Source organism: Chiloscyllium plagiosum, unplaced genomic scaffold, assembly GCF_037043375.1.
Source record: "Chiloscyllium plagiosum isolate Xiang-an unplaced genomic scaffold, Cpla_swu_hap1 HiC_scaffold_39, whole genome shotgun sequence".
Taxonomy (NCBI): Eukaryota; Metazoa; Chordata; class Chondrichthyes; order Orectolobiformes; family Hemiscylliidae; genus Chiloscyllium; species Chiloscyllium plagiosum.
The window spans coordinates 58,530,184-58,543,317 of NW_028270177.1; the positions used below are offsets into that span (position 1 = coordinate 58,530,184).

A 13,134-nucleotide genomic window follows, 5' to 3' on the forward strand; every position below is an offset into this window, starting at 1 on the left:
ACACAACCGAATTACAGACCTACTCCAAAAACGTCAGAAGTCTGGAGAAATAAATATGACCAATTTCCCAACAATGAAACCAGACGGATCCAACACACCACACGTCTACGTATTACACAAAATTCACAAACCAGGAGCACCCCCTCAGACTCATAGTCTCACTACCTGGGAAACCAACTTACAGACTGGCCAAGGAGTTACACCAATGATTAAAATACTTAGTAGGAGACTCGCGCCACTCCATCCACTCCACCCAAGACTTCCTGAAGACCATCAAAGACAATAAGATAGAAGAGGACGACGTAATGTTTTCATTTGATGTAACAGCCCTGTTTACAGCAATTAACATTAATCTGACCAAGGAAACACTGACTACATTATTAGTAGACTCAAAGACACATACATCAAACACCACTAACGTCAGCAACAAGGACAGTATCATCAAGCTAGTGGACCTATGCCTTGCCACACACTTCACCTTCAACAACAAAACCTACAGACAAACCAACAGAACACCCATGGGATCTCCGATAGTAGAGCTCTTAGCAGAGGCAGTAATGCAGAGACTTCAACAAACAGTTCTGCCAATCATCCAACCCAAACTTTGTGTCCCCTACGTGGATGACATCTTTGCCATCACTAAACGAAACAAATTAGAGGCAACCTTTCAGACCATCAATATACCCTTCCTGCATAAAATTCACAAAGATGAGGAAATCAACAACTGACTGCCATTCCTAGATGTCACAGGAGAACGAACATCCAATGGCGAATTTCAAACCAGCGTCTACACGAAAGCAACACATATAGACCAAATCTTGAACTACAGAAGCAATCATCCCAACACCCACAAACGAAACTGCCTCAGAACATTAATTCAAGGAGCCAACACACACTGCAGCACAGTGGAACTACGCAGACCAGAGAAACATCACCTGCACCGTGTATTTAAAAAGAATGTGTACCCAATGAACACAGTCTGCCGATTTCTCAGCAACAAACCCAAACAAGCAGACAAATACACGCCCACAAACCAAAAAATATCCATTTACTCCAATTATTGAATGTGTTAAACATTGAGAGTGAGTATGTACACCATCAGGAATCCATGCTGCAACAGTTGCTGTGCAATCCACACTCCCGTTGTCTGATTTTCAGTCACCTTTGAATCAAGGTTATGTCGAGGACTTTTGCTGTGTTACTTTTGTCTCTCTGATCAGACAGCCGATATCGATGCATTTTTCCCCTGAATATCTTTGCAAAAGGGGAGAGGGGGTGACTGCCTATGTACATCATTATATGTTTAAGAAGACCAATTGATAGAGGAGAGATTCCAGCGACCGCTGTGTGAAGAAAGAATGATGACAACATGACAGTGTAAAGAGCCTGGCTGTTTCACATCATTAAAAAAAAGGAACAAACCCGTGAAAACACATTTTTTTAGTTTGGACTGCAAACAAAAAAAAATACGTGAGATGCCAACGGGGTGAATACGCAGTATGGCGATTTTAATGACAATTTTTGTGACTCTCAAACAAGATACTTTTCACAGAGACGATTTTAAAGGGAAGGGTGAACCATTCGTGAATACTTATGGAAGTTAAAAATCGTATCAAGGTGAATGAAACTGTCAATGCTGTGAAGTTGATGGGGAGGAGGTATTTGTTTTAAAAAAAAGAACCAGTAATGGATGGTTTTTCGAAAAATGGAGAATGCAGAATTATAGTGTAAAGTAACAAGAAGTGCCTTGAAAAGAAGCGAGCAAGAATTTACATAAGGCTAGGCAAAAAACATGAAAAGAGTTGAAGGATTCCTGAATGAATGGATCCCGTAAATTAGCAATCGTTAAATAGACAATAGTCTGAATATAGAAAAACGAATTGTATGTCTCATTGACGAAGACATTAGGAATAATTCAAAATCCGTCTCTAAATCAGGAGCAGGGAGTAAAGATGGAAAGTAATTTTTGAACTATCTGCGAAAAAACGTGTATTGTAATGAAGAATATGCACTGCAAGGGTGTTGAGGAAAGCAGGGTGTTAGCGCTTTGCATTGATTCTGCCTTGAATGGTCAATGCAGTTCCAGTAGTCCAATTGACTACTGCCTATGCTGCAGCAATCCTCTGATTTGTTTGGGAAAACTAAACGCTCCAAATGTGATCTAGGTCCCGACACATGGTTATTTGAATTGCAGAATGCTGAAAGAAGTAACAGCTAATGACTTGGAAGGTGATGTTCAATTTTGCTGAATTCCATTTTCTGCGACAGTCCAATTTGATCACAAAGCCAGAGCATCAGCTATTGTGCATCATCAAAAAAAATCAATTTAATGGGCGAGATCAGTCAAGGCATCAAATCAAAGCCGTGGAGTGCTCCTTGTGTTTTACGTGGGAAGCCAGACTCATTTTAAGTGCTCAGGACCAATATGTGCGCAGAACAAGTCTCGAGTTGCAATTCCTGGAAGTCTGAGGTTTGGACCTGGAATGGCGGTTGGGAACAGTTTGAAGTTACTAGGAATTTGAGAAACTCATACATAGTCACACACACACACACACACAGAGACAGGCAAAGACCGACATGCATACATATATTTTGTGTGGTGAATTTGTACTTTCAGGGTTACATTGTAATTTGCTCAAAACCTGCATGCACTCAAGTAGAACTCTGAGCTCAAAAACGGCATGATTTTTTATAAAACTTCGTTATCTCACTTTTTAGATTAGAATCAATCTAAACGTTATGGCATAGACAGAGAACACAGGGGGCCAACACCTTCAACATATTGTCGAGCTATCAACATTGTTAACAGCTAACCCGAGATTGCAACTTAAAAAAAAGGTTTTGTGATTTACAGATGAAAGAAGTGAAACTATCACTGTATTCTAACAGATGAAAGGCTTAACAGACAATCAATTTCTCAATGGATAATTTCAGTTGCATTACACTGTAAATTTTTGCTATCAATTCTGTGTGACGATCGAGCCCTCCACTATCAGCTGATGAAGGAACGTCGCTCCGAACGCTAGTGTGTTTCCAATTAAACCTGTTGCACTTTACCCTGGTGTTGTGTGTTTCTTGACTTGGTACACCCCAGTTCAACACTGGCATCTCCAAATTATGTCAAGGCAGATTAAGATAACCGCCACGCCCACTCGCTAGCATGATTTCTTTCACTTCAAATAAGTATTTATGTCAGGGGTTGAGTTATATAAAGGGAGTAGTTATTGCAATGTGAATTTCTGTCACAAGCATCGTTCTGTTGAACTCGTTGTTGTGTTTGGGACTAGTCATATTCTGAGTAGTTGTCGCAGCTAGGGAGTCGTATCGGTGTGCTTGCGGTGTCAGGGTGATCATATCATGGTGTCGTCATGTCAGGATGTAGTACTGTTAGAGATATTCATGTCAGGAGGTTAATCAAGTCATGGACAGTTTGATCGGAGTAGGCATGTCAGTGAGTCATGCTGACTGGGATCAGTCAGTCCCTTCCTCAAAGGTAGGTGTGTTAGTAGGTAATTGGGCTGTGAGGAGAGTCAAGTTAAAGGGTAGACGTGTGCTGGTAGTTGCGTCAGGATATAGTTAATTCGGCAAAATTGTTTTCGGACTGACATTTTATGGGGATCATCAACTCAGCAGGAGGTATATCAGGGGATAGTTACCTCAGGGCGTAGTCACATCAAGGGCAATTATGAAGAGTTACGTATGTTTGGGTCGCCCTATTTCAGAGCATTCATGTCAGGGGCACTCTTGTCGGGGGCTGTCTTTTCAGTGGTACAGTTATTGTTGATAATTATGAAATAGTGCAGTCATACATTGTTATTAAAGATAGCTGCATCGATATAGTTCCGTCAGGGGTTGTCGTGTTGGTGATAGTCGGATCGGAGGTATTCAGGTTGTTGGTTACTCAGATCTGTAAGTAGCAATGTCAATGTTATCTGGGTCGTGGTCGAGCATGTCAGGAAGTAACTCGGTCAGGAGTACCTGTGTAAGGCAGCATTTCTGTTGGGGTGCAGTTGCCAGGGTTGAGTAGTAAAGTCGGGAGTGTAGCTTTGTCAGGGGGTAGCCGTGTGAGAAACTAGTCATGTTGGGGCATATTCTTGCAAGGGAACTTTGTGAATGAGCGTCGTATTCTCATTGGGTAAATAAGTCGGGAGTTCAGTCCTGTCAGAGAATGGACATGTTGAAAGAAAGTCATATCCGACTATAGTTGTGTCTGAGCATTCTTTTTATTTGATAGTTGTCTCGAAATACTTATTTGTGGTAATATCCATGTCGGGGTTCATTATGTGCACAGCAATTATTTCATAGGGTTATCACATCAGCAGATAGTTGTGATGGAGGCAACGGTGCTCGGGGGTAGTCTTGTTTGGGCAGTAGTCTTTTTAGAGGAGCAGGTCGTCAGATCGGTGATTTGGCTTTAAGTCATTTCTATCTGGGTGAAATATGAGTCAAATCAGAGAGATGGAGTTCTCCATATTCTGTTTCTGCAAGGTGAATTAATAATACTACAATTTCAAACTTATGAATGAAAACAGGTTTTGAATCATTCTGCCTCTCCTGCGCTGACAGAATTCAAGTCCAAAATAAAGACATCTCTGTTCCTGTACCCAAGTTAATATTGTATCTTTTATTTTATGTTGTCCTTCTTCAGTCTAACGTCCAAAAAGCAAATCAGTGCACAACATGCTCCATTCTATCTGCAAGAGACTGACTGATAATGATGTACAAAGTATGTTTTGTGCTTTATTCTTCCAAATACAGTCGAATGATTTCGATGGAGTTAGTCTATCAGTCAGTTGAATTTGTTCCAGTCAGCCTTTTCATGTTAGCACAGCAATGACGTTGACTTTCTAATTTGGGAAAGGTAAGAAAGAGCAGAAACTTTGAGTTCTCTGTGTATTTGAGTGGAGTGCAGATTCACCAGAATTCTTCCTGGATAACAAGTTGTCTATGACGGGAGAGCGAAATGCCACAGCTTGTGTACCTATAATTTTGAATATCTGAGACGATTGAAGCATGTAAGAGAAAAATAAGACCTGTTGAAATAGGGACAGAAAAAAGAGGTTCGACGAAATAATTAGATCCCTTTCACAACCACTTTTTGTCTCTTGTTTCTTTCACCACCAGTAACGGCCGCTTTGACTTTTGCCATTGCACTCTACACCAATTATAGATCCTCTTTCTGACTTTGTCTGAAGAAATTAATAAAGACATTTTTGAGCTTGTAAGACGTTGCACTGAATTTAAACCTTAACACTGCATTCCCCCTCTACAGACTCTTCCGAATCTGTCGAATTTAATCAAAAGGCACTGCTGTTTGCATCAGATTTCCGGCATTTTCAGAATGTTAGTAACAATAAAGAGTGCTGCTCTTGGGGTTAAATGGCATCTGACTTTTTTTTGACGAAACAGGAGCTCAAAATACCTGTCCGAGTGGGCAAAGTAAAATGCATACCTAAAATTTGGATTTGGAATAAAAGGTAGAAAGAAATCTGCCCAGGCGGAGGATTTGCAAACCATCCAAGGAAGGATGTATGATAGATCATGAGGCATAGAACATAGAACAACACGGCACAGCACAGGCACTTCACCCACGATGTGGTGCGGAACAATTATCTTACTGTAAGATTAAACTTACCTGCACATCCCTCAATTTACTACCGTTTATGTGCGTGTTCAAAAGTCATTCAAATGCTCCGAGTGTTTCTGACTCTAATAAAAACACTGACAGTGCATTCTTAGCACCTCACAGTTTCCCCATAAAGAACCTACCCCTAACATCCCCGTATAACTTCCATCAACGACCTTATAATTATGACCGCTCGTGACAGCCATTTCTGCCCTTGTGGAAAGTCTCGAGCTGTCCGCTCAATCTATGCTTCTCATTACTTTGTGCCTCTCTATCAAGACACCTGTCTTCTGTCTTCTCTCCACAGCAAAGCGACCGATCTCACTCAAATTGTCCTCAGAAGACAAGCCCTGCAGTACAGGCAGTATTCTGGTAAATCTGCTCTTTGTCCCGTCGAAAGCATCTACATTCTTCCTTTAAATCTGTGACCAGAACTTAACACAACATTCCAAACTAGTCCAACCAGTATTTTATAGAGCTGCAGCAAAACCTCGAGGCTCTTAAATTTAATTCCCGAATTAATAGAAGCCAAAACACTATACGATTTCAAAGATTGTGGGAAGATTTGTAGCTCGGGTGCTCGTTGTTGTGGTTCTATTCGCCGAGCTGGGAATTTGTGTTGCAGACGTTTCGTCCCCTGTGTAGGTGACATCCTAAGTGCTTGGGAGCCTCCTGTGAAGCGCTTCTGTGATCTTTCCTACGGCATTTATAGTGGTTTGAAGCTGCCACTTCCGGTTGTCCGTTTCAGCTGTCTGCTGCAGTAGTCGGTATATAGGGTCCAGGTGAATGTGCTTATTGATTGAATCTGTCGATGAGTGCCAGGCCTCTAGGAATTCCCTGGCTGTTCTCTGTTTGGCTTGGCCTATAATAGTCGTGTTGCCCCAGTCGAACTCATGTTGCTTGTCATCTGCATGTGTGGATACTAAGGATAGCTGGTCGTTTCGTTTCGTGGATAGTTGGTGTTCATGGATGCGGATCGTTAGCTGTCTTCCTGTTTGTCCTATGTAGTGTTTTGTGCAGGCTTGGCACTCATCGACAGATTCAATCAATAAGCACATTTTCCTGGATCGACCACTGCAGCGGACAGCTGCAACTAACAGCCGGAAGTGGCAGATTCAAACCACTACAAATGCAGGAGGAAGATCACAGAAGCGCTTTACAGGAGGCTCACAAGCACTGAGGATGTCACGTAGACAGGGGACGAAACATCTGCAACACAAATTCCCAGCTCGGCGAACAGAACCACAACAACTTTACGATTTCGGAACAAACCTATCAACTCGGTGGCAACTTTGAAAGCTCTATTTATGTGGACCCCAAAATCCTGCTGTTTCTCCACACTGCCCAAAACCCTGTTTTTAGCAATGTAATTAGCATTCAAAATCGTCCATCGAAAATGAATCACTTCACATGTATGCAGGTTGACCTCCATCTGCAAGTGTTCAGCCCAGATAGGCATCCTTTTAATGTGTTCCTGTCGACTGAAACAGCCCTTGACACTATCTACGCAAGTACCGCAATTTGCATGATCTGCAAACTTATTAACACAATCCTACATTTCTTTATCTGATTCATTTACAAACACTGTAAAGCGCAAAGGCATAAGAAGAGACCCCGTGCGACATCACTCGTCACTGACCTCCTGGAGGAATACTTGCCTTCCACTAATACACGTTGACTTCATTTGTCCAACCACTTCTGTTTCCAGACAGCTAAATGCTCATATAGCCCATACCTCCTACCTTTCTGAATGAGCCTACCGTGGGGAATATTCTCAAATGCATAGCTGAAATCCATATACTCCACATCGACTGCTCGACCTTCGTCGACTTGACTCGACATGTCCTCCAGGAACTCAAAAAGTCTTGTGAGACAGGACTTGCCCCTCACAAAGCTATACTGATTATCCTCAATCAAAATACGTTTCTTCTTTCCAAATAATCATACACCTTATTCTCAGAATTCTTTCCAGTACGTTTTCTACCACAGACGTAGGACTGACTCATATGTAATTCCAACGATTTCCCTATTCCATTTCTTGAACAGAGGAACATTACTCGCCACCTCCAATCATCCGGTACTGCTCTCACGGACATTGAGGGCACAAGGATCATCGCCAGAGACGCAAATAATTCATTCCTCACTTCCCGCAGCACCGTTGGATATATTTTGTCCGGTCCTGGGACTTATAAATCTTGATGCATCTGAGAATTTCCAACACATCCACTTTCTTAATATCAATTTGTGCAAATACTTAACATAGTTCACGGTGTTCTCATTTTTAATAACATCGCTCTCCCGAGTGAATACTAAAGCAACACACTCATTCCCGTTCCCCTTCAGACTCCAGGCACACATTCATGCCACTATCCCTGTTCAGCCCGACCCTCTACTTGATCATTCTCTTATTCTTCCAGTACGTATAGAACGGCTTTGGGTATTCTCTGATTCTTCCCATCAAGGTTTTTTTTTGTATTTGCTCCTACCTCTGCTCAATCCATTTTTGAATACATTTCTAGCTACTCAGTAATAATCTGAAGTTGTGCGAGATCCTTGGTTCTTCAAACTTACGCAAGCTTTGGTCTTCCACTTGATGAGAAAAACCTCTCCTCTTGTCTTCCAATGCTCCTTCACCTTACCATTCCTTCCCTGCCTCAGTTGGACAAGCTCATCCAACACTCCCAAAAAGTGACCCTGAAAGTGCCTTCACTTTTGTTTTGTTTGTTGTCATACAATAATAACTCCCAATTTATTTTCCACAGTTTCTTCCTAATAGCAATAAAATTTCCTCTGTGCCCATTAAAAAAAACTTCCAATACTGTTTGTTCCTATCCCAATCAATGGTTAACGTACAGGTGAGGGAGTTGTGGTCACTGCCACCGAATTTCTCCCTTTTCAAAGGGATCTGACAATTGGTCTAGTTCGTCGCCTCGCACCAAACCCAATCTGACCTCCCCGCCAGTTGAACTACCTACATATTGATCAGGAAACCCTCCTGGACAATGCTGACAAACTCGGCTCCATCCAGACCAAATACACTCAGAAAATTCCATCAAAATTCTGTGCAAGTTGAAGTCAGCCATAAGGCCAACTCTGTTACATCTGCATATTTTCAATACCTGTTGTCAAATAATTCCTTCTGTATTTCGAATGCTATTGTTGGGGTCGATAGAAAGCACCCAATAAAGTGACTGCTCCTATCCCGACTTTCACCCAAACTGAATCTGTCGACAAACCCCACCTCCGCAACAACCTCCTTTCCTGCAGCTGTGATTCACTCTCTGATTAACAATGCTACTCCCCTTCATTGGAAAAAACGTCTCGGAACATCCAGCAACTATGGTAACGCTTTGAAATCAATTTCTCAATTATGGCCAAAACCTACCAGTCCATGAACTAAGTTCATCACTCTTATTACTGATACGCTTTCCACTGAAACAGGCAGACTTTGACTCACCTCTTTGTCCGATGAACTGTATATCTTGCTTGGCAGAAAGTGAAGACTGCAGATATTGGAGATCAGAATCGAGTGTAGGTTGCTGGTAAAGCATAGCAGGTCAGTTGGCATCCAAGGAGCAGGAGAATCGACATTTTAGCCTCATTTCAGATGAAGCGTCCTTGTCCGAATTGTCGATTCTCCAGCTCCTCGGATGCTAGCTGACCTGCTGCGATTTTCCACCATATCACTCCTGACTGTGTATACCTACTCACAGATACTCTGTATTCTAATTCTGCTCATTCAACAATTACCCTCTCTTCTGACTTGTAGTTCTTGTTCCCGTTCCCCTGACGAACTAATTTTAACACTCCAGAAATGTCATAAACAAGATATACACATGTATCCAGTACAGATCCAAGTTCTGTTAGCATTGACACATACAACATGGAATTTGTCAGTTCACCAATAGACAAAGATTTTTCAAAAAAGTATTAGCACCTGCATTTCATCATATTTTCCCTCATGAAGTTAACAGCCTCCAATACTTTGGCAAATCAAAGCACATAAAAGTCACTTTTCAATGTTAAGATCTTTGTTACCGAAATTCCACTCTCAAGGAACACATTCCAAATTCGCACCAATGAAAAGAATTCTTTCTTCAGTTCCCCACGAAAACATCTGACTTTCCCTTGAACATATTATCAACACTTCAACTAAATGGAAGAGTTGCTTTCTGGTCAGCGTGTGCATTCCCCTTTACTTTATAGACATCCATCAGGTCTCCCTCAATCTTCATCGTTCCTGAGAAAAAAGCCCAGCTTTTCCAATATCTTTGCATAGCTGAAATGCTCCAACTCAGGCAGCACTTTTGTGAAAGATCTGCACCACCTCCAGTTCAATTGCATCCTTCCTATAGTGCATTGAACAGAGTGCACGAAGTACTCCAGCTGCGGCATAAGCAAACTTCTGACCAGACCTAACCTGACCAGCTGAAACTCACTTTGTTACTTTCCAAATTGGTTCCATTATCGACAAGGCACAAGTAAAGATTGTCATATAATGGTCCTCACTCACCTGGATGAGTACAGCACCAAAACCACTCAATAAGATCGACATTATCTCGGATAAAAGGTCCCATATACCGGCTACTAAAATGAATAACCAGAACAGGTAACTGGTAGCAACATGAATGGAACCAAATATATTCCAGAACGCACGCTACGGCAGCGCTTTGCAGAAGGTCGCAAAGCCCTGAAAAACTTATCTATTCAAGGGACGATACTTTTGAAAATCAACTTCCCAGCTCGGTGAACTTACCCACAACCAGGTTACAGGCACTCAATTTAAAAATATTTACACAAAACAGGAATTATTCGTGTGTGCAATACTGTCATCAGCAAACACTTTAAAAAACACTGAGTCTTTACTTCTCACTCTAAACCCCAGTCTGTGGTGCATCCGGCTGCCAGTTTCTGATCTCGATCCAAAATGGCCACTGCTGATTCTGAACCTAGGATCAAATACCCTCACAGAAAAGTCCTTTCCCAAGATCTGTCAGGTGATAATGGTCTCAGGAAACTGCAACAAAGCAAATGAGATTTCGGAGTTAAAGCTGATGTAATATTTAAAATATATGTTGCATTGCGTCAGAGTTATGGTCGGTCAATATTTGAAGTTTTGGAGGAAGTAATGACGCCATAACCCCGAATTTCATGTATTTGCTCTGTTGTTCACTCAATTCATGTCCTGCTTAATCTTTTTTAGGTTTAAGGAGGATACGTTCAGTCCATTTGGAAAGAACAACTTCATGTTCCCGCTGTAAACCAGATTTGAAATGTCTGTGACTGTGTGAACGTTGTTGCCTTATTCTCTGTCTCTCCTGTTTAAGCATCTGCACTCCATGTTGAAGTGCTGTTCACCAAATCTGGGAAGTAGCTGGTGTGAAGCAGAGATTGGCAGCGGTGGCTTGCTGACAGTTGCAATCGATTGTCTGGTTTTCAGCTCAGCATCTGCCCTTGCTGTTCCTTCTAGTAAACGAAATAGTGTCAGTTTTTAGGTGGGGGACAGAATCTGTCAAGTTGGGTGGATCCCATCATCGTAAAAGGCCCAGACAATACTGAACGTCAATCAGAAAGAGGGAGAGAGAGAGAGAGAGAGAGAGAGAGAGAGAGAGAGAGAGAGAGAGAGAGAGAGAGAGAGAGAGCAAACGGAGCATTAAAACTCCGACACATGCGTGGCCATGATTGATCATCAGAATGAAAGGAGAAATGTGGCATGTCTATTTCACACCTGCTATTTGGTGTGAAAGAGTACTGTAAGTGTTGAATGATTCCTCTCCCACTTTTCCTTGCATTCACGATGCAGAGCGATGAGCATCACTGTGAAAATGATGTGCTTTCGTATGTTTAATGGAGACTGAATGTTTCCAACAGAATACAAACAGTGATTTATTGTGGACACGTCTGATTACCCTGGTTTTACCTTGAAAAACCAAGAGACAGTGAAAGGATCTAATGTGTTTGTCACTGCACAACACAATTGCGAGGTTATGTGCAGTGACATACACAAAGAAATGCTTCGGAACCGTATTTAATAATGATCTCATGAGGGCTTTCTGACAGTTTAGGCCGTCATTCCTTCTAAATCATGCTACTTTCTTGACTTACTGTGCTGTCGCTCTCAGGGTGATGCAGTAATTTTAAACGTTTTAACATTAATGATTGACACACGCAATGATCACTTTACCATGATTATGTTCATGAGTTAAACAGTGGATGAGATGCCATCCGACATTTTGTTTAAAATACTTGACAAGAGGATTAATACAATTACACAGGAGCTTGTGGGGATTTGAATTGAGGATTGGTGAAGATTACTAATAGCATTCTGTTGGGAACGTGTTCCAGATGATTCAACAGCACAGTCTTAGATATCGCTGACTTTTATTTTAGGTGGGAAAACACAGACAGTTTTATCATGATGACAGATGGAGAAGAGGGTCAAGGGTATATCTGCACCAGTTCACTCAACGAATCCACTTGAAGTGCGTGATCATCATAGAGCCATATTCTATAATCAGGAATACGTTCACTCTGTGGAATCCTGACGTTGTGGCTGAACAGTACACAACGTTCCAATCAATCATTGGTTAATGAAGTGCTCCCGTAAGATACAGACAAAAGTTCTTTTGTTCGTCTCAGATGAGCAATTGCATAAAAAAGTTTTTATGGAAAATATATCCATGTATATTGATATTTGGAAATAGGAACTGTATTACCTTAGTCGACTTCCCAATAAATGTAAATGGATCTGTCTCAAACGGCAATCGATCCGTGATCAGACAGAACCCTACATCAGTGAGTATAATAATCTCGGGAAGAAAACACAAAACTTCAAGTACAGAATGCAGGACTCAACGAGAGGCATGAAATAAAGCTGGTCCCCCAGAATTGTCGGTTTTCTTTATTATACTAACCACTGGCTTTATGGCAACAGTGAATTTTCTCTCAATCTTCCAAGCTTACTTTCTGCCAAAAGTAAGGGTTATTCAGCACCTAAATGCAATCTTCAAAAAATAACATAATTTTGATACTGCGAACTGATAATCATGAAATAAATATCACCCAAGCAGTAGGAATGAAGCATCCTCAACTTACCTGTCCCGGTCAGTTCCCAGAATGATCGTACTGAAAACACAGACATAGAATATAGAACAATACAGCACAGAACAGGCCCTTCGACCCACGATGTTGTGCTGCACATTTGTCCTCGTTTAAGCACCTATCCATGTAACTATCTAATTGCTGCTTAAAGGTCACCAATGATTCTGACCCTGCCACTCCCACAGGCAGCGCATTACATGCCCCCACCACTCTCTGTGTAAAGAACGTACTCCTAACATCCTCCCCATACCTTCCGCCCTTCACCTTAAATTTATGTCCCCTTGTAACACTCTGTTGTACCCGGGGAAAACGTCTCTGACTGTCGACTCTATCTTTCCCCTGATCATCTTATTAACCTCTATCAAGTCACCCCTCATCTTTCGTCGTTCAATGAGACGGTTTAGTTC

General features: G+C 41.7%; 1 pseudogene; it reads left to right on the plus strand.

Annotated features, from left to right (window-relative positions):
* The first annotated feature begins 305 nt into the window (after positions 1-305).
* On the plus strand, positions 306-952 carry LOC148138713 (uncharacterized; annotated as a pseudogene).
* The last annotated feature ends 12,182 nt before the right edge of the window (positions 953-13,134 follow it).